The sequence below is a fragment of the Equus przewalskii genome, chromosome 15 (assembly GCF_037783145.1).
Source record: "Equus przewalskii isolate Varuska chromosome 15, EquPr2, whole genome shotgun sequence".
In the NCBI taxonomy this organism is placed as follows: Eukaryota; Metazoa; Chordata; class Mammalia; order Perissodactyla; family Equidae; genus Equus; species Equus przewalskii.
Window position 1 is genome coordinate 4,516,916 of NC_091845.1, and position 22,082 is coordinate 4,538,997.

At 46.7% G+C, this 22,082-nt stretch overlaps 2 long non-coding RNA genes across 2 annotated transcripts in view; both read left to right on the top strand.

The window, feature by feature from the left end:
- The first annotated feature begins 315 nt into the window (after nt 1-315).
- LOC139075912 (uncharacterized) lies at nt 316-4,306 on the top strand. The gene is made up of 2 exons (XR_011526834.1): nt 316-1,392; nt 3,979-4,306. It is a non-coding gene; the product is annotated as an uncharacterized lncRNA (long non-coding RNA).
- Nucleotides 4,307-6,221: 1,915 nt separating this feature from the next.
- LOC139075911 (uncharacterized) overlaps nt 6,222-22,082 on the top strand; it is a 36,677-nt gene continuing 20,816 nt past the window's right edge. The window contains exons 1-2 of the long non-coding RNA XR_011526833.1: nt 6,222-6,873; nt 7,951-8,102. This is a non-coding gene — a long non-coding RNA (uncharacterized lncRNA). The remainder of the gene's footprint in view (nt 6,874-7,950; nt 8,103-22,082) is intronic.

Below are 22,082 nucleotides of genomic sequence, written 5' to 3' on the forward strand. Positions count from 1 at the left end.
TACCACCTCAAAAACAAATGATTTTTTTCTTTAGTTGAACTTTAAACTGAATTTACAAAGCCTTCATAATAATGTCAGACACATTGTCTTTGGCTGAATGAACTTCAGTGAATTGGATGAAAAAACCCAACGTCATTGGAACTAATTTTCTATTTGAATCATGTAATGTGTTGAATCATGTAAAACTATCATTATTTAACAGTTTGCATCATTCTTCTTCTAACGGAGCCAATACTTATCATTGTAATTTTAGTTTTCACACGTACATAAGAAAACTTCAAACTCAAAACGAGTGAAATTTTTTTTGAAAAACAGATATTTCGTGTACATCAAATGTAAGTCGTGCTTCAAGTGGGATTCTAAAGAAATGGCTCATCCCTGACTCCCTACTGACCTCCTTATTTGTTTTAAAGGCAGAAAAGCAGAACATTTATACCCTCAAAGATGCTGTTCCCCCTTCTCAAAGCCTGATCCTGCTTGCAAAGGGCAAAGGGGCCCTTCTTTTTCTTGTAAACCTGAGTCCCTGACACTGGCTCCCTATAGGACCTTGGGCCAGTCCTGTCCTCTTGCTGGGTCTGGTTTCCTTCCCACGTAAAGCCTCCAGGGGTTTCCAGCTCTGGCACTCTGTGGTTTGTTTCCCCTGGGAAGATGGCCGTGACATTGATGTTTGACCTCACTGGGAAAGCATGTCAGACAGCAGGGCCTGCTATCTCAGCAACCTTCATCTTGACCTCCATTGCTTCACTCGAAACCCAACGCCAGCGTTTCTGGGACAGCCTCCCTCATTGATAAAGTGTCCCGTAACTTCTCAATGAGCCCACACACTGTAACGGCAGCGATAACGGACTATATCTGGCTCGCCCGGAATCCTGCCCATGTTCCACACAGTGCTACGGCTATCGGTTATCTGCTGAGCATGAATGACCGGAGGCAGAAAGAGCACAAGGAGCTTGTGCTGGTGAGAAGTGGAAGTGATTAATTTGTGTCGCATGCTCCAGCACTGGTCTCAGCAAGTGTGAGGCGGAATGTACGTTGACAGCTGTCTCGGAGTTCACACCACACCGTCAGCACTCTGCAGGAAACAGATGACTTCAGGGCGGCTCTCAAGCTTGTTGACAGCTTGAGCTTTCCGATAAAGTTGTCAGAAAATGAAAAGGACAGTCCTAGGAAGTCCTGGCCTTGGAGATGTTCTGGTAGTGGAGGGTAACCGATGGATGGGATGTTGCAGAAGAGGTTGCAAATGCATCGAGCGGAGAGACAATGTCTGTTCTGTTCTCCATGATATCATCATAACCTAGCACAGTACCTCTCCACCCTGCTCAGTGGCTCAGGGCCAAGGCTTCCCCACCAGGCACCACTTAGGGCCACAGGAGACAGTGGAACTAAGATGAGGTGAGTGAGCAAGCTAGGCAGACCCTTAGAAGGAGAGCCAGGACCTAAGTGTCAGGAAGGGGCCAAATCCAGAGATAATCAGAAAGAGGTAGGAATTCAGGGCAGGGAGATAAGAATTCACACTAGTGGAGAAGAGGTAAAGTGAAAAGTCAAGGTCAAATGGGTCGGAGGACAGAGATACTATGTGGTCACTTTCATAAGCCTGACAGGGTGGGATGCCTGGTGCATTGGCCTGGCTTTAAAAATGCCCAGCCGGCCTGGTGGCACAGCAGTTAAGTTCACATGTTCCGCTTCGGCGGCCCAGGGTTCGCTGGTTCAGATCCCGGGTGCGGACATGGCACCAGTTGGCAAGCCATGCTGTGGTAGGTGTCCCACGTATAAAGTAGGGGAAGACGGGCACGGATGTTAGCTCAGGGCCAGTCTTCCTCAGCAAAAAGAGGAGGATTGGAAGCAGTTAGCTCAGGGCTAATCTTCCTTAAAAAAAAATTGCCCAGAAGTGGGGTGCTCATTTTGTCTTGCTGATAACTCTGCACTGTAGAGCATCATCAGTGAGCTCCTGTTCAGGAAAGCCAATTCAGAAAAACAGAGATGCTTAAGGGTCATTCCCCACACACACCCCTAAAATGAAAGTATTTTTGTCAACTCCCATGAAAGAAGGGATATTCTTCTAACTTCAATTACCTACTTTATGCAACATCAGTTAGAGAATTGGTGCTACTTTTAGCCACTTTGCTGTTATTCTCTAGGCCCAGCTGAGAAGAAGCCATAAAGTGGCAGCTTTCTAAACTTCCCCATATAGCCAAAGCAATAAGCTATACCAGACCCGTGTGGGCTGGTGATCCACGTGACCCTATCTTTGCTGTAGAATTTCATCCAGTTGAATTGCAGCAGTGGAGAAAACAGTATAAACTGCATGGTTGTATAGGAGTCCATGACCCCACTGCTACCCACTCTGCTTACTTGTTCTCTTGGCAGCTCCACCCCTCATCTTTTTCGCTCTGATTTGCAGGTAGTTTTCAGTCAGGCCAGAAAGAACCCTAAAAGCTCTATGTTCCACAACCTCCCCCAAAACTCAAGCACCATTGGGCTTTGGCATCAGTCCACAAAGATCGTGTTCTCTCTTTCAACCCGGAGCGCGTCACAGGAGAGCCTGAGCCGGGCGGGGGGGTTTGAGGAAGCTGGACAGCTTCCCAGCCTCTCACGAGGCAGGTGTTCATGGCCTCATTCTTTTGTTCAAAGTGAATTCCTGGAACATAACCCATTTTCTGATACCAATGCAAAAACACCTCTAATGCCAAGCGGTGTCCTTTGGGGTCACATCAATGGACCCTCCGGGCAGCCTGCTCTCCAGAAAGGGAGAGATGGGCTGGGCGCGGCAGGCAGGAGTCCGTTCCTGCAGGGCCTCTGGCGCAGTGGTGAGGAGTTGGGATTTTGAGCAATGGGAAGTTATTAGGGAGTTTAAAGCAGTGACAGGCCAGGATCCGATATTCATTTTTCAGAGATCTGTCAGCAGAGTGGCTAGTGGGATGGAGGGAACGAGGGAAGCCAGTTAGGAGGTTACTGAAGGATCCTTCAGTCCGTTATTCATTCGTTCTCCAAGTATGTGCTGCACGCCAGCTGCAGGCGTAGGGCCCTGGGGATAAGGTTCTCACCCTCCTGGAGAAAACTGTGATTAGTGCTGTGCAGAAAATACAACGTGCTATGGTAGAGAGTGGCATGGGAGGGAGGTGACGGTCACTTCAGAGGGTTGAAGGGGTGGTCCCTTTAGAGGGTGGCAGCGACATTTGTGCTGAGACCTAAATAATGGGAACGAGTGAGTCATGTGAGGTGGGGATGGGGGAGTGTTCCAGGCAGAGGAAAAGCGAGTGCAAAGGCCTTGAGGCAGGAGTGAGCTCGACATGTGACTGGGGGTGGTGAGTGAGGACTCCAGTCCCAAACAAGGGTGGAGATGTGGGCAGGGGCCTGCCCCGGCAGCTCCCTGACGCCCACCGTTAGGAGCCTGGGTTTTACTCTGCCGGGGACGAGAGGCTGTTACAGAGTTTTGAATGAGGGCCAAATCCAGCCTGCCTCCTGTTTGTGGTGAAGGTTTAACGGAGCCCAGGCTCACTTGTTCCTCTGTGGCTCTTTCACGCTGCAACAGCAGAGCTGTGTGGTTGTGACAGAGACCACCTGGCACACCAAGCCTGAATCCCTGACTCGCTGGCCCTTTCCAGGGCAGTCTGTTGACTCCCCATCTAAGCACTGTTTTCAGAAGGTTATCTGGCTGTCGTGTGGGGTAGCATGATGGAATAGAGCCGCGAAGCAACTGCAGGACACACAGGAAGGTGAAGCCTTTCGTAGCTTCGGTCCCTCTTGGCTGATGATTTCTCCAGCACCAGAGAGAGGGAGGCCGCGGCTTGGCCCAGAGAGCTCATCTCTCTGGGAGCACACGGCTTTAAAGACGGACAGTGTCTGTGCAGGGAGCGTGGCCTGGTGCCCTGTGGCTAGCAGCAGACTCGGTTTTGCCTGGTGAACTTAGCAAGTAGGAGTTAATCGCTGATTGTGGGGCCTCCACCCAAAGCATGACTGCCTGTCTTTTGTCTGCAGCACCTCATCACCGATTTGGGACTTAGAGACAGCACGGGCCAAGCAGCTGCTTCCCATTACCTGCGTGTCCCATTTAAGCAGCCCGCTGTGACTGCCAAGCATGCCCGCACCACTCCCAAGAGCGAGACAGAGAGCAGAGACACTGTGAGAAAGAGACTCCATTTCCAAATTCTAGGGTCGGTTGGCTTTGCTTTGTTTCTTGAGAAAAACATCAAATAAGTAAAATAGTTGACATTGTGTTAGAAAACTAACCTCAAACATCTGGGTTCTTTGTACCATGGGAGTTTATTTTCATTCCTTTGGTTGTAACTGATAAATATTCACAGAATAATTGAGTTAGTGCATTTCTTTAGAAGGGAAACCATCCGTGTTGTGTAAAGAAATGGTGAAGATGAGGGCAGGGACAAGAAGAAGAGATTCAGGGTGATAGAGCCACTGTCCCCAAGTAGCTCACTGTAGGTGGGAGGCCAGAATATACTTCAAATTTATTTCAACAAGCGTTCATTGAGCACCTACTCTGTGCCAACCACTACTGAGTGCTGGGGAATCTGAGTTGAATAAGACGAGGTCCCTGCTGTCTAGGGACAATCTGGTAACAAGTATAATAGTGATGCTATGACAAGATAACAAAAGCAAAGCACTTGTAATAGCTCTTAATCCTCACGACATCCCTTGAACATAAATATTATCATTCCAATTTTAAATCGAGATTTGAAGAGTAAATGCCAGACCTGAGATTTGAAACCATATTCATTTGCCACTAGAGCCTTTTGCTGCCCCTCAGATTGGTAGAACTGGAGAGTCGGTGTAAGTTGCAGAGAGGCGGGTTTCAGGTCAGGAACAAAAGGGGCTACTTTGCAAGGTGATGAGCTGTCAAGGGTGGTGTGAAAGTAGAAACATATGGAGGCATGGCTGGATGCAGAGCCTCAAAGGGTATTATCAGAAATTAGTCTTTCTCCCTGTCTCGGCTCCACTTCCCCCTAGTTTGGCTTCCATATCAAGTAGATCCTTCCCCATGGAGAGGCCAGGGTGCCCCCAGCGGCTCCAGGCTAGCATTCTATCTGCTCAGTGGCCTCAACAGAAAGAGGGCATCTTTTCCCAATAGTTCCAGCTAAAGCCCCAGGATAACTCTGATTGGCTTGGCTTGAGTCACATACCCATCTCTCAGCCAATCCCTGCAGCCATATGAATGTGGGACTCCCACTGAGTAAGCCTACCCAACCACATGGACTGAGAACGGTCCTTACTCCCCATCCCCTGAGGTACCCCAGTGCCACTCCTCCCAATGATACAGAGGCATCGACTCTTCAGAGTCTTTGGCTGGAAGGTCGTGGTATCCAGCATGATGGAAGGAGGGTGGAGGTAGAGTTCAATGGGTTTCGCTGGTCACTCACTGTGAGAGACCTTGAGTAAATACCCTCCTCTCTCTGAGCCTCATTCGTAAACTGGAAATTCACGGCACTTTCCTTGCTGGCTGCAGGCATGATTAAACTGGTGCTGACCACAGTGCCTGGCCCAGAAAATGATGCCCAACATTCCCAGGGAGGGATTTATGTGAGAGGGGATATGAGAGAGCCAGGGCTAATCTCAGGACCAGGTTGCAGGCGGGGCTAAGGTGTGGGTGAGTCGCCAGTGATTTGGCCAGATTGACAGCCATGAGGCCAGGCCTGACTGCATGACAGATGCTGGGTCTCCATATTGAGCTCCTGGGGTGGAGGCCACTCAGATAAGTACTGTTTGTGAAGGCCCAGCCGAGCCTATTTCCCTCTCCAGCTTCTCAAGCTCTAGCAGATGACCAGAAAGCAACATTCCCAGAATGAATTGGCTCAACTCCTTGCAGAAATGCTGCCAGAAAAGGACAATTAGCTATGGGCCCTTGGCTTTTGTAGGGGTCTGCGTTAGACACAGCTGAGTGGGAGGAAACACACATTCAGGGTCTTCTTTGTGGCCCCGGAAGGGGAAAGGGGGACCGTGTGGTGGCCAGCATGGAACTCTGTAGCCAGGCTGCCTGCATCTGAATCCTGGCTCTGCCCGTCCCCAGCCATGTGCCTTGGGCAGGGTCTCACTTTTCTCATCTGTGGAACAGTGGCAATGATGATAAAAGTTGTATCTGCCTCAAAGTTTTGTTGTAAGGATTAAACAAGTCATATATTAGCTCAAGCTATTTTTACAGGTCAAAAACGGTTGCCAGCAGCAATTTCGTACGGTTCAACCTAAAGTTCTTGACCCAAAGCGTTAACTATGGTCATTTGACATATGCTATCTGTGGCCCTCACCCTAGTCGTACGAGGAGGGTACTGTCATATCTGTGCTCCAGGCAAGGGCGTGGGAGGGCTGTGCAGCCACCACTGTGAAGCGTGTGCTCTGGGCCAGCCCGTAGGAAATCGAATGTCAGAGGGGCTGAGTTCCCTGCCTGGGGTCCCGCAGACACAGAGCTGGCCTGAGACCTGTGTGTGACTATTTTTCTTTGCTGGCTCCTGCAGCAGGATTATTTTTAGAAGACATGACCCTTTGTTCTAATCGGGGTCCCTTATCTGAGGATCCAGGTGATAAATTCCTCATAGAAGTCAGTGCTAGGAAAAAAATCTGTCCTCCCAGTGAACTGGAACATTTCCTTTTATCGGAGGAACCTGTGAGGGCAGGGCAACTATCTGGGTGGTTTCCAGAGACAGGTGAATTTTTATTATTATCTTTATTATACCTACCATCATGGAGCATTTATTACCTACCAAGACAGCACACTAAGTGCATCACATGAACAATCTCCTTGCTACGCAAAGTGTGGTCCGGGGCCCAGCAGCAACAGCATCAGCTGGGAGCTTGTCAGACGTGCAGCATCTCCGGCTCCTCCTGGGACCTGCTGAATTCAAATCTGCATTTTAACAAGATGGCCAGGTGAGTCGTAGACACAGTTAATGATTGCTGCATCCTGCGCGGTGTCGTTTAATCTCCACCACACCCAATGAGGTACAGACTATTATCCCCATTTTACAGATAAGTAGTTGGTTTAGTGAGGTGAAGCCACTAGACTCAGGCCACACAACTGGGTCCCGACTGATTCCAGAGCCTGTGCTCTTATCACTACCCCACCCTTGGAAACTAGGAGGGAACGTCGTGAGTCGAGGCCCAGAGGTGGGCAAGACCAAGAACCTTGGGACAGCCAGGTTATCGACAGTGGTTCTCAGCCAACGTAAAGCTCTGGGCACCTTTCCCAGAGATTCACAGAACTTGTACCTGACAGAACTCCCAGGTGCCCAAGTTCAGGTAACAGTCTGCAGCCCCAGAACCAAGCTCTAGTGTGGACGTGAAAAGGACAGCCTTTGGGGTCAAGTCAAAACCCACCAGCTGAGCGTCCACAGGCCCGTCCGTATAACCTCGCCGAGCCTCAGCTTCATCACTCGTAAATGTCAAATTATTGGGAAGATGAAACAATCTCATGATGTTAAATTCCTTCATCCAGTGCATGATAAGCTTAGCACGATAAATGTAAACCAAGTAAATGGATGAATGAGTGAATAAAGGAATAAACAAACAAATAAACACACACACTCACACACACACACGCAGGGAACCCTTTTATTCACAGCACTGAGTTCCCAAACTAGGCACAAGTAGTCTGAAACTGACGTAATGCGCTGAATTGTCCCCCATGAAATGGAAACTGGGCAGCCACATGTTCCTTGAAAAATGCGACCGTGCTCTCAAGGCTGCTGGGAGGGTGGAGGCCAGCCCCATGGGACTCCCACTCTTCCCAGGACATTTCTCTGATGTCTTTGCCTGTTTGGTATCAAGGTCTTACTAGCTTTAAAAAGTGAACTAGGGAGTGTTTTACGGGTCAACTTGGCCAGGCTGCAGTCCCCAATTATTCAGTCAAACACTAGGTGCTGCCGTGAAGGTATTTTATAGATGTGATTATCATTCATAATCAGGTGGCTTTAAGTAAAGGAGATTATCCTAAATAATCTATGACAGTCTGTTGAAAGGCCTAAAGAGCAGAACTGAGGTTTCCTTGAAGGTGAAGAAACTCTGCACGTGGACTGCAGCTTCAGTTGGTGCCCAAGAGTCCGGACAGCCTGCCCCATGGGTTTCAGACCCGCCGAGACGGCCCCCTCCCCCGCAAATGGGTAAGTCAATTCCTTGCAATAAATCCACATATATATCCCACAGGTTCTGCTTCTCTGGTTGAACCCTGACTGATAGCAGACTTTGACACCAGAAGTGGTCCTGGAGGAGCAGAGCCTTAAGGAAGAGTTTTCTGAATCAGTTCTGGGTTTACTGGAACGGTTCCTCTCATGGATTAGATTTAAAGCCACTGGCGACTCTACTCGCAGTGGTAAAGAGGACGCTGGTAGATCTTGGTATGATGTGGCAATAAAGATATGCAAAGTATGGCTTTTGGATAAGATAAGGAAAAGCATGTCTGGAATATAAGAAATCCATTAGGATGTCTCTTAATGCCACCATGTCCTGTGATTCACATCAACGGAAAACTATGACACCCCAATTCAGGCCAAACTGCTAATGGCCCAGACCCTTCAGCTATGACGGTTTGGATCACCCCACCAGATAAAGAACCATGACCAGCTGAGGCCAAAGGGAATATGGCATGGGTAGTAGAAGTAGGTAGTTATATATATCAGACAACCACATAACCAGTTGCAGAAATGAGGATTGAATAGTTATGAGTATTCGTTCCTTATTTTGTTATGAATATTTGTGTATATCTGTTAGGCAAATATTTTTGTTGTCTTTCCTCCCTTATCCCCCTGTCATCTAACATGAGACGTATTAATAACAGTTAATCTTACATCACAGTGTTTAAGTCTCAGCGTAGCAAGGGGAGTATCATCACCCGAGGCTTTGCATTCTCTCCTGGGGCAAAGGTTAGCGTGTTTTCAGCTGTAGGCAGAATAGTTACATTATATTAGGTGGAAGATCTAGCGATTCCTTTTTCGGAGCTTGTGTATGGTTTCAGGAGGTGTGTATGGGTGCCAAGTTAACAAGGGGTGGACTGTGGGGCTCAGTTTTCTCCCTCCGCTTGGCTGGGCTCTAGTTCCCCGGTTATTCAGCAAATCACTAATCTGGTGCAGCTGTGAAGATGTTTTGTAGGTGGATTCATATTCATAACGAGTTGACTGTAAGTAAAGGGGATTATCCTAGATTGTCTGGCTGGGCCTAATTCAATCAACTGAAAGGTCTTGCAAGCAGAACTGAGGTTTCCCTGAAATTCTCTGTAATTCTGCCTATGGACTGCAGCTTCATGATGTGGCCAACAGTTCTGCCTGCCCTTACTGACTGCCTACTGCGACAGCGCAGGCCAATTCCTTGCAATAAGTCCTTTTATATATAGAATGATATCTACATGATGTTACATATGTATATGGTGTCCCTGATTCTGTTTCACTGATTGAATCTTGACTGATACTTTCCTCTCCTATTTTCTGGAAGAGATTGTATAGAATCGGTGTTGATTCTTCTTTGAATGTTTGGTAGATTCTCCAGTGAAACTGTCTAGCCTGGAGATTTCTTTTTTGAGAGTTTCTTAAATTATAAATTTGATTTCCTTAATAGTTATAGTGTTATTGAAATTATCTGTTTCATATTGAGGGAGTTGTGGTAGTTTGTGTTTTTCAAGAAATTGGTCCGTTGTCTAATTTATGTTTGTACGTTGCTCATACAATTCCAGTATTATTCTTTGGATGTGTGCAGGGTATGGAGGCATATCCTCTGTTTTAGTCCTGATGTTGGCAATTTGTGTCTTTTTTTTTCTCTATCAGTCTTGCTAGAGGTTTAGCAATTTTATTTATCTTGTGTAAAGAACCAGATCTTTGTTCCATTGACTTTTTCTACTTTTTAATACATCCCCCCTAAGCTTTACTGAGATATAATTGACATATAACATTGTATTAGTTTAAAGGTGTACAACATAATGATTTGACATATGGATATATTGTGAAACGATTAACAAAATAAGTTTAGTTAACATCCATAACCTCACATAGTTACAATTTTTTCTTGTGAGGAGAACTTTTAAGATCTACTTTCTTAACAACTTTCAAATATGCAGTACAGTATTATTAACTATAGTCACCACGCTATACATTACATGCCCAGAAATTTTTAACCTTCTAACTGGACGTTTGTACTTTTTTGTGTGTGAGGAAGATTGTCACTGAGCTAACATCTGTGCCAATCTTCCTCTATTTTATGTGGGATGCCGCCACGGCGTGGCTTGACAAGTGGTGCTAGGGCTGAGCCTGGGATCTGAACCTGCGAACTCCGGGCTGCCAAAGCAGAGCGCGTGAACTTAACCACTATGCCACCAAGCTGGCCCCTGGAAGTTTGTACTTTTTGACCCCCTTCACCCATTTCCCCCACCCCCTAACTCTGGCAACCACCAATGGGTTCTCTGATTCTATGAGTTTGGGTCTTTTCAGATTCCATATGTAAGAGAGATCTTATGGTATTTGCCTTTCTCTGTCTGACTTATTTCACTTAGCATACTGCCCTCAAGGTGCATCCATGTTGTTGCAAATGGCAAGATTTCCTACTTTTTTGTGGCTAAACAATATTCCGTTTTCTTTATGCATTCATCCATCAGTGGACACTTAGGTTGTTTCCATATCTTGGCTGCTGTAAACAATGCTGTAATGAACATCAGAGTGCACATATCTCTTTGAGAGTGATTTCATTTCTTTCAGATAAATACCCAGAAGTGGAATTGCTAGATCATATGGTAGTTCTATTTTTAATTTCTTGAGGAATCTCCATACTGTTTTCCATAGTGGCCACACAAGTTTGCATTCCTACCAGCAGTGTGCAAGGATTCCCTTTTCTCCACACCCTCGCCGACACTTGTTATTTCTTGTCATTTTGATAACAGCCATTCTGACAGAGGTGAGGTGATATTTCACTGTGGTTTTGATTTGCATTTCCCTGATGATTAGTGATGTTGAGCATCTTTTCATGTACCTGTTGGCCATCTGTATGTCTTCTTTGGAAAAATGTCTTTTCAGATCCTCTGCCCATTTTTTAATCTGATTGCTGTTTTTTGCTGTTGAGCTGTATGAGTTCTTTATATATCTTGGATATTAACCCCTTATCAGATACATGACTTGCAAATATTTTCTCCCATTCCATAGGTTGCCTTTTCATTTTGTTGACATGAACAATATGGTGAAGTCTTTTGGCCAGAACATTTTACGGAACGTGGGGTGACAGTGTTGTGGAGAATGAGGCTGTGGTGTCCGGCTGTGCACCTAAGTTTGCACCTGGTCCTGTGGGCCACAGGGGAGCAGAGTCTGTGAAAAGAAATGAGCAGAGGAGTGACAGGATTATAGCTACGTGACATAATTGGATTTCTGCACATCACAGAGGATGAATTGCAGGGAGAAGCAGCTCAGAGACTGCCAGAGATTTTTTAAGAAAAGGCAGGAGATGATGAAGGCACAACCTAAGGTGGGAGCTGTGGGCCCGGCGAGCGGGGGTGGATCAGGCAAGGAGAGATGTTCCAAGAGAGGCATGGAGGCGTCAACCACACTGGAGGCCTGAGTTTCCCCTCCTAGCTCTGGATCCCGCCAGTCAGAAGCCCTCCCATCGGCGTCCGTCTTAGAGGTCCCGGTGCCTCCTCCTCCCGTCTTACCTGGTTGCTAATTTCCCCAAACAGGATATTCACACACAAAGACACAGTGTAATTAAACTTCTGCAAACCAAAGACAAAGAAAAATCTTGAAACTAGGTCAGATGCAGTGTAGCTGATTTACAGAGTTAATAATAACTCCACAAGCACACACAGAGCAGCATACGCTTCATTAATGTGCTATTTTTGCCTGGTTTTTGGTATCAAAGTTACGCTGGTTTCATAAAAGGAATTTAGAGGCTTTCCTTTTTTCTCTATGCACGGAAATGCTTTAAATAGCATTGGAGTTATTGTTTCTCTAAGGATTTGGTTGAATTCACTTCGGGCCTGGTGACTTTTTTCTTTATATCTTTTTAAGTATGTTCCCATGAAACTATCAAAATGACAGATATTTCCATCACCCCCAAAAGGTTCCTTGTGCCCTTTTGCAATCCATCCCTCCTCCAGCCCTGTCCCCAGGCAACCCCGACCTGCTTTCTGCTGTTATAGATTTGTTTGCATGTTCTAGAATTCATGTAAATGGAATCAAACAGTATGTGCTCTTTCTTTGTCTGGCTTCATTCACTCAGTATAATTATTTTGAAATTCACGCCTTTTGTGTATACCAATAGTTCTTTCATTTTTATTGCTGAGTAGAACTCCATGACATGAATATACCACCATTTGTCTATACATTCACTAGTTTAGGGACATTTCAGTTGTTTCCAGTTTGGGGCTATCATAAATAAAGCTACTGTAAACATTCATATACAAATCTTTGTGTGGATATATGTATTTTTTCTCTTGGATAAAGACTTAGGAGTGGAAATATTGGGTCACATGGTAGGTGTATATTTAACTTTTTAAGAACCTGTCAAACTGTTTTCCCAAGTGGCTGTCCCATTTTGCATTCCCACCAGGAGTGTACGAGAGTTCCAGTTGCTCCACGTCCTCGCCAACACTAGATACGGGCAGTCCTCCTATGAGTTTCTGAGTTTTGAAAGTTTGCCAACTTTCTCAATTTCTTCTCTTTATCTTAGGCTGGGTTGCCCAGACAATAGAGTTGGAAGGAAAGCTTAGGTACCAATATTTCATTGCAGGGTGGGGGTGAGGTGTACAGATAGAGGGAAAATGGGAGGGGAAGCAGGGAAAGAGAGAAAGCAAACACAAGGTGGTCATTGCTAAGCTGGTCACAGCAGCACCAGAAAGGTCTCTCAGCCACGCCCTGTCTCCAGAGAAGCCATATGGAACTGGGACACCTTGAAGAGTGTCTGGGAGGGGAAGGAGAGGAATTTATCCAATGATGGTTTCCCATCTCCTGTCTTTCATTGGTCCAAATTTACCCCATGGAGCTTTAACTCCCCTGAATGTTTTGTGCGGCCCTTTTGGACAGCTACTGGGGAATCCAGGTTCGACACCCCAGGGCACAGCATGGACACCCCAGGGCACAGCGCTTCCCCTGAATCTAGAAACAAGAGCCTTTGAGTGTCTGGTCTGGTTGGACCAGGGCACTGGGGCGGTGTGGTTCCTGCAGCAGAGGTGAGGGGAAGCCATGCCGACATCCAGACAGGACTCTGGGGGAGGCTGGCCCACAGCAGTTAGGAGATGAGCTTGCGGTGGGGCCAGGGCTCCCCTGAGCAAGCAAATGAGGCCGAGGTTGGGACACGGTTGGTGGAGTTGAGTGACCCGGGGGAGGTCTGTAGGCTGAGTTGGGTGCGATCTCCTGCTGTGTGGTAGTTTGTGTCTGCTAGCTCCCCTGCTCTCCGCTGTGGCCCTGATGTGTAGGCAGGGATTCATAGCCCTGTGTTTCCGACAAAGGAAGTTAAGTCTTACCCTGGTGGCTTGCCCAGGATCATACATCAAGTGGGTGACTCACTTGAGTCTTTGGACTCTGGGCCCAGTGCTGTTTCCACGTGCAATACGGATGCCAAATATTCGCAGATGTACATTTGGGGAGCTATGTGTGGTTTGGGGCACCTTCTGGAAGACAGAAACAGCACATCCCAAATCTTTTGTTTGTTCTTTTTTCAGCCACTTTGGGGAAGTGAAGCAGCAGGAGGTCCTGATGACAAAGTTTCCGTGGGACGGAGGTCAGGGATCCGGGGTCTAGTCCCACTTCGTGTAACATTGGACTAATGATTGTTCCCTTGGGGCTGCTACTCACTCATTGACTCTTGAAGCAAACATCTGGTAAGAGTGTACGCACTGTGTGCCAGGTTCTGTGCTACCTGTGGGGAATGTCAAAATGAGTACAATCTCCCTGCTGTCATGAAATTTCTAATCCTGACCTAGATTACATGGGAGGATTATTAATCTGTATACCCCATAGCGCTGTTGGGAGAATTAAATGAGTTAATATATGTAATCCACTTAGAATAGTGCCTGCATATCACTGACGTTTCATAAAGATGATGATGATGATGACGATGACAACGACAATGACAACTGGCCTAGTGGGAAACATACTTCCTAAGTCTTTCTATACGAGGAGGTGGGGAGTGGGCAGTACATTTTATCAGTTAAGACCACATGTTGATTGTGGCGTCATAAACTCTGGGGTTTGAATCTCAACTCTATTAAATATTAGCTTCTTGAGTAAGATACCTATCTTCTTTGTGCCTTGGCCTCTTTCATCTGTAAAATAGGTCTTCAATTTTGCCTTTTTCAGGATAAAATGAGATAATGCCTGTGAGATGGGTTGTTTGTAAAAATGACCCCAGTTTGTCACCCTCCCTGATATCCATGCCTCCTATCTCATGGTGGAGTCTCTTTCTCCTCTTCCCTGAGTACAGGATGGCCTTGTAACTTGATTTGGCCAACCGAACATACCTTCTCATTTTGAGTGAGTGCACCTTCTCACTTTGGGACCTTGACATCACCATATGAAGAAGCCCAAGCTAACCTGAAGGATGATGGGAGACATAGCACCAGTCGTCCGCATCAATCCAGTGACAGTCAGTCAATCCCCAGAAGCAGAGCTAGCCTCCTGGCCTCCAGTTTACCACAGATGCATTAGAGAGACTGGTCAATACGCGGAGTACTGCTAACTGAGCCCAGCCTGTGTCACCAACCCCCAGAATTGTGAGCTAGCTAAAGGACTCCATCAAAAAACCGTTAGAACTAATAAATGAATTCAGTAAAGTTGTAGGATACAAAATCAATACTCAAAAATGTGTTGCATTTCTATACACTAACAATAAAATATCAGAAAAAGAAATGAAGAAAACAGTCCCATTTACAATTGCATCAAAAAACAATAAAATGCCTAAGAATAAATTTAACCAAGGAAGTGAAAGACCTGCGTAATGAAAACTACGAGACATTAATGAAAGAAATTGGAGAAGAGACGTAAATGGAACGATATTCTGTTCTCATGGATTGGAAGAATTAATATTGTTAAAATGTCCATACTACCCAAAGCAATCTACAGATGCAATGCAATCACTATCACAATTCCAATGGCGTTCTTCACAGAAATAGAAAAAACAATCTTAAAATTTGTATGAAACCACAGAAGACCCTGAAAAGCCAAAGCAATCCTGAGAAAGAAGAACAGAGCTGGAGGCATCACACTCCCTGATTTCAAACTATATTACAAAGCTATAGTAATTAAAAGAATATGGTATTGGCTTAAAAACAGACACATAGATCAGTGGAACAGAACAGAGAGCCCAGAAACAAAGCCCTGCATATATGGTTAATTAATTCACAACAAAGGGGCCAAGGGTACATGATGGGGAAAGGACAGTCTCTTCACTAAATGGTGCTGGGAAGACTGGACAGCCACAGGCAAAAGAATGAAACTGGCCCACTACCTCACACCATAGACTCAAATTAACTCAAAATGGATTAACAACTTGAACGTAAGCCCTGAAACTGTGAAACACCTAGAAGAAAACATAGGCAGTAGGCTCCTTGACGTTGGTCTTGGTGATGATTTTTTGGATCTGACACCAAAAGCAACAAAAAACAAAAATAACAAGTGGGACTACATCAAATTAAAAAACTTCTGCACAGCAAAGGGAACCATCAACAAAATGAAAAGGCAACTGACGGAATGGGAGAAAATAAGGATAAGGAGTTAATAGCTAAAATATACAAAGAACTCATGCAACTCAATAGTAAAAAGACAAACAATCTGATTAAAAAATGGGCAGAAGATCTGAATAGACATTCTTCCAAAGAAGACACACAGATGGCCAACAGGTACATGAAAAGGGGCTCAACATCACTAATCATCAGGGAAATGCAAATCAAAACCACAGTGAAATATCACCTCACACCTGTGAGAATAGCTATTATCAAAAAGACAAGAAATAACAAGTGTTGGCGAGGATGTGGAGATGAGGGAATGTAAATTGGTGCAGATGGAAAACAATATGGAGGTTCCTCAAACAATTAGAAATAGAACTACCACATGACCCAGCAATTCCACTTCTGGGTATTTATCCAAAGAACCCGAAAATACTAACTCGAAAAGATATCTTCACCCACCATGTTCACTGCAACATTATTTACAATAGCCAAGATATGGAAGCAACTGAAGCGTCCATCAATAAATGAATAGATAAGGAAATTGTGATATTTATATTATTCAGCCACAAAAAAGAAGGAAATCTTGCCATTTGTGACATTATGGATGGACCTTGAGGGCAGTGTGCTAAGTGAAATGTCAGACAGAAAAGACAAATCTTATATGTACTCTCTTATATGTGGACTCTAAAAACAAAAAACCAAGCTCATAGATACAGAGAACAGACTGGTGATTGCCAGAGGTGGGGCTGGGGGTGGGAGAAATGGGCAAAGGAGGTAAAAAAGATTTAAAAAAATGATTGTGGTTATAAGTCACTAATTTTAGGCTGTTGTGTTTCACAGCAACAGCTAACCAATACAGCCTGTAAAATGCTTAGCACAGTAATCACAGCTTATCATGGAAGCCATGATGATGATGTTGATGACAGTGTCCGTGCTCAGGCCTCTGCGAGGAATATGAGACAAGGTGGTTTCACGACCTCTGCCCTAAAGCAGCTCATGGCACGACGTTATTCACAGGAAAAGAAAGGCAACAAACTGACTTCCAAGGAACTCACAGTCACTTCTTTGTTCTTAAAAATCCCCACCAATCCTGAAGACCTCAAGGCCCTGCTCAGGAGATTCGATTTCATATCCACCATGAATGGCCACTGACGGGTCCTAAGCTGGAAGCGGTGGGATAAGAGCTAGTTTAGAAAGATCCTCCAGTGCGCAAGAAGAATCAGAGAGAGAGACAGCCTGAAGGAGGGAGGTTGACGATGTCAGCCTCCTCCTTCCACCTTCCATAGCTTCTCATGGCTCTTAGAAGAAAATCCGGACTCCTCAGACCACACACGGGCTGTGAGGTTTGCCCTCCCCCGAGCTGAGTCTCTCTCCCCTGTGCTCACACTGCTCTACCCACGTTGCTTTCTCTTAGCACCTTAGATACGCCCTGGTGTGTCTTCCCTCAGTGCCTTTGCACATGCTGTTCTGTTGCCTTCCCCTCCTTTTTGCATGACTTGTGCTTCAGATCTCTGTAACTCAGATGTCACTGAATCCTTAATCTAAGATCACCCTTATATATCCACCTAAAAACCTTGTGCTTTTTTGTGGCAGTTACCACGGTTTATACCTACATACGGAACATACGGGTAATGGTTTGATGGGTATCTGTCTCCCTGCCTGACTGTGAGCTCTGCTGGGTCTGTCTCGCTTGTTACCATGCCCCGGAGCCTGGCCCAGTGCCTGGTGTGTACCAGGCACGAACAAAATAGTTGTAAAATGAATAGATGCCCTTGAGTGAAACCCCTTTGGGGCAGACTATCCATGCTCATCTGGAATTTCTCCATCCTGAAATGATATGGGAGGGGAGTGAGGCCACAACCCTTAGAGCTCTTCCCTTGGGAGACAAATTGGTCTGTCCCTGGAAGTGTTGCCTGGGACTCTGGCACCAGTTTTATAGCCAGCAGACAGGACACACTTAATCTGGCCAATAAATAACCCATCCCACCAGCCCCGGTGGCTGACCGGAAGGTCCTTAAGGAGAGACTAACACTAATGTGGAACATAGAGTTCTCCAGCCTCAAGGCCACAGCATTCTCCTGCAGGGGGTTAATCATCTATTTGAACAAGGAATGCTTTCCCCAAGGCTTGCCTCATAAACAAGTCTGTGAGAGGCAAACAGGCCCGTGTGGACATCGGACGTCTGGAAGATTCCATCTGGGCAGCAGCAGGGAGACTTCCCAGAGAAACACACAGAGCTGAAAGCAATAAAACTTTTATGGCCTTATCCTATTGTCCCCAAATAGGCCGGTCACTGACATGTCTCCCCGTCCTCTTCCAGAATCCCTCATCTCACTTGGAGCTCCTGGCTTCTATATAGCTATTTGTGGGCTTATGTTTTCATCTTTCTGTCTCTCCCAGGAGATCGTGAATTCCATGAGGGCAAAGACAGATCTTGCTCACTTATTGTTTCCCCACCTATAGCTCAGTGCTTGGCACAGAGCTGGCTACATAAATGTTTGCTAATTGGATAAGCAAAGGACAAAGGTTGAGCTACTAGTGGGGTTGGAGAGGTCAACCAGTCTGAGAATGAGCTCACGCGTACAGGAAAGCAAAGTTAAAATCATAGTAGAGAAATGGAGGGGAGGCTGATGAGATTGGGAGCCTCCAGATCAAGCCACGCCTGAAGCCTTCACCATCACTGGAGTTTTCAGTGATTTGCGCCAGCATATTCACTTTGTTGCTTAACCGAAGTTCTCATAAAGACTTTTATATAAATGTTCATAGCATCTTTATTCATAATAGTCCAAAACAAGAAACAACGTAAATGTCTACCAAGAGGTGAATGAATAAACCTGTTGGGATATATCCATACAACAAACCCATATAACAGAATACTGCTCAGCCGCTGAGCCATAAAAGGAACGAACTCTGATACGCACAACAATACGGATGAATCTCACAGGCATTATGCTGAACGTGATAAACCAGATTCCAAGGACTATAAACTGTGCGATTCCATTTAAAGGAAGTTCTAGGATGGCTTAACAAAACTATGGTGAAAGGTTCAGATTGGGTTTGCCTCTGGGGAGGTAGGAATTGACTGGAAAGGGACATGAAGGAACTTTCTGAGGAGCCGGAAGTGTCTTCTTCTTGATCTGGGTGGTGGTTACGTGTGTGTATACGTGTGTCAAAGCCATCAAGCTGTACCTTTAAGATGTGTGCACTTTACTATATGTAAATTATACCTTAATGGGTTTTTTTAAGTGTTGGATTAGATTCTCTCCTAAGTCTTTCTAATTCTCTTGAGTTTAGGATTCTGGGAGGAGTACCGCTATCGTTCTTTGTTTCTCTGGGTTCCTTTGGGGGTGGTGTCCTGTAGCTGGAAGGGCGCTAGGACAGGAGTCCAGAGACCTGGGCACTGGACGCTGGCCTGCAGAGTTGCAGGGGAGCAGGAAGCAGAGGAGGCGAGCTGGTGGCAAGAAACAGCAGCAGATACCCAAAGAGGAGGGAAGGAGGGAGGAAGAGAGAATGAGACAGAGACAAAGGAAGACAAAGAGAGAGCCTGAGAGAAGGGCAAGGAGACCGAGACCCACAGAGAGACAGACAACTGGATGTGGCCTCCCCCAGGGAAGCCATCTTTCCTCCTGCAGGATTTCCACAACCCTGTAAGGACCGCCCCAACCTTCAGCTGTGCTTGTTTCCAATGAAGGCCTGCTTCCCTTGTGCAGCTCTAAAAATGTCCCCAAAGCTGTGGGGTCACTCCCTCTTTGTGTGTCAGCCTCACTCCAAGGACGGGAGCATCTGGAGGGCAGGAACCTCTTGTCATCAGGCTCGTCCTCCGAGCTTCCACACCTGTCCCCAACAGGCATGGGTCAATCGGGTGACTTGATTTGTTAGTTCGTTTTTCCTACAGGAAGCATTCCAGGGCGTTGCAAGATGCCCTTCACGTCCGCCGTTCCAGACCTCCACCAACTGCAGATGGAAGATCCACAATGGTTGCGTCTGTATGGAACACACACAGACTTTCTTTTTCTTGTCATTGTTCCCTGTATAATACAGTATAACAACTCCATACATAGCACGTACATTGTATAAGTAACCTAAAGATGATTTAAAGTATGTGGGAGGATGGCAAATACTGCACCATTTTAGATAAGGGACTTGAACTTCCACAGATTTGGGGGAGGGGGGCAGAACTAATCCCCCGGCCATGCAGAGGGACTGGTGTACTCATACCCTTTGGTTGTGTTTGAGACAATGGCTTCAGCCCCAGGGCCCCCTATCAGGTCCTATTCGTGGGGCTGGGGAGAAACTGGTGGGGGCGCTACTGTCCGCCCCTGCCTGAGCTGTGCTGTTACACAGGACAGAAGGGGTGCTGAAATCAGGAAACGCAGGTCAGAAAGGATGGAGAGTACCCTGTGTGCTGGCCAAAGCACGTGGGTCGTAACTGGGAAGATCACGACACAGTGGGCCCAGAGGCATTGGCAAGTGGAGCTCGCGTGGGCAAGAGGTACACGGCGAAGACTGGATAAAGCGAAGATGTGGGAGGAGCTCTCGAGGCTGCTTGCTGGAGAGACTTGCGGGCAGGCGTGGGATGTGTCTGTTGCACTGTTTCCCAGCGGTTATTGGACTGGGGCTAAGTAACCAAAACCAAGGTCCTTTCTCTGCCTTCCTTCCAGGCAGCCTGAAGGCCCAAGGTCTCAGCTGAGTGGATTAACCACTAACTCATCACGTAAGAAGCTCAATTTAAGACTTCAGGGATGGCACCAAGTTTGGATTTTGCTAGAAGTTCTCTCATCCACTGCCAAGACAGCTTCCTTTGTGGACTGCCCTACCCACACGTCGGCCAAGCCTCAGTGTTCAGGATGGCTAGGCCACAATCCTTCCTATTGACTGATGCTCGCCTGACAGCTCAGCCCTGAGATCCGGGACTTTTCCATCTTTTTGTTCCCAGACAGCTTCGTCTGAAGCCGTAGACCTTTGGGAATGTGTTTTGCCTGGGTCCCAGGAGCAACACTAATGAGGTCTGAGTTCTCCTCTGTTCCCTCTGGCTGGGATGTGGTTCTGAGTGTGGGTGGGGAAAGTCTTGAGCCTGATTCTTGTTTGCATCTTTGGTGACCCTCCAGCAAGAAAGGAGGTCAGGACTCGGTGTCTGTTCTAACAGGAGCTGTGTGGGGGTTTTAGTCGACAGGGAGGCGGGTCTTTGAAGAACTGGGGAGGAAGCAGAGCTGGGTTTTACTTCTCCTCTCACCCCACCTTCATTTCATGCTGTTGCATTAAAAGCCAGTCTTTAGTGTAGTTAAAATCTTACTTTTGTTTTTTTGAGGAAGACTGGCCCTGAGCTAACATCCGTGCCCATCTTCCCCTGCTTTATATGTGGGACGCCTACCACAGCATGGCTTCACAAGCAGTGTGTAGGTCCGCACCTGGGATCCGAACTGGCAAACCCTGGGCTGCCGAAGCAGAACGTGTGAATGTAGCTGCTGCACCACTGGCCTGACCCCAAAATCTGACTTTTGAACAGGTTCTGGTCCCACCCCTCACTCACTGTGTGACCTGGCAAGTGGCCACTCTCCATCTCTGTGCCTCGGATTCCTCACCTGGCTGTGCCTTAGTGATTCTGTGAGTTCCAAACCTGCCAGTCCTTGAAAAGAAATCACAATTTTCCTTGCTTTTCAAAAATAAAGAACAAGAACTGCTGTGTAGTCGGTTATCCCCTCACAACAAGGGGAGGCGTGACTTCTCTTTAGGTGGAATTAGCATGATGGTCCCTCCCGGCTATTGGGAGGAAGGAATACAGTGACAAGCTTGAAAGGTATTAGAAAACTGACATGGGAGAGAGATGCGAACACTCACACCAACAGGTGCCCCCACCCCGCCCCCTCCCAGGACACGCTGCACCAGGCCATCCACCTGCCCGGCCCCCCACACCACTCTCTCCTGGTGTGTCCTCCCTCAGCAGGGCTGGCTGTGAGCGCTTTGGGTGCACCTGGCCCTGTGCTAACTGGGGCATGTGACCATATGTCTGTGCTCACTCCCACTTCAAAGATGGGAAGACTGAAGCACAGGGAGCTTAGACAGCAGGACTCTGGAGCTCTGCCCGTGTTCTCATCCTCCCGAAGGCTCAGCGCTCAGCTGTACCTTGCAGCTGGTGGGTGTGTGTGCACACGCATGTGGGTGTGTGTGAGTAGGTGTGTATTGTTTGGGGTTTTATGTGTCTGTGTGTGTGTTTGGTATGTGTGTCGCGGTGTGTTGGTGTGTGTGTTTGGCATATGCATTCATTGGTGTGCCCGTGTTGTGTGTGTGTGTGATGTGTGTGGAGTGAATGAGCTACTGCACGTAAAGCCCTGGGTGTGGAACATAGTAAGTTCTTGATAAATGTGGGTCGTTATGAAGGCTTGAGATTTCTTATGTTTTTCACTTTATTTTCTTTATCAAGGTGTAATACTCACTAGGGTGCACAGATCTT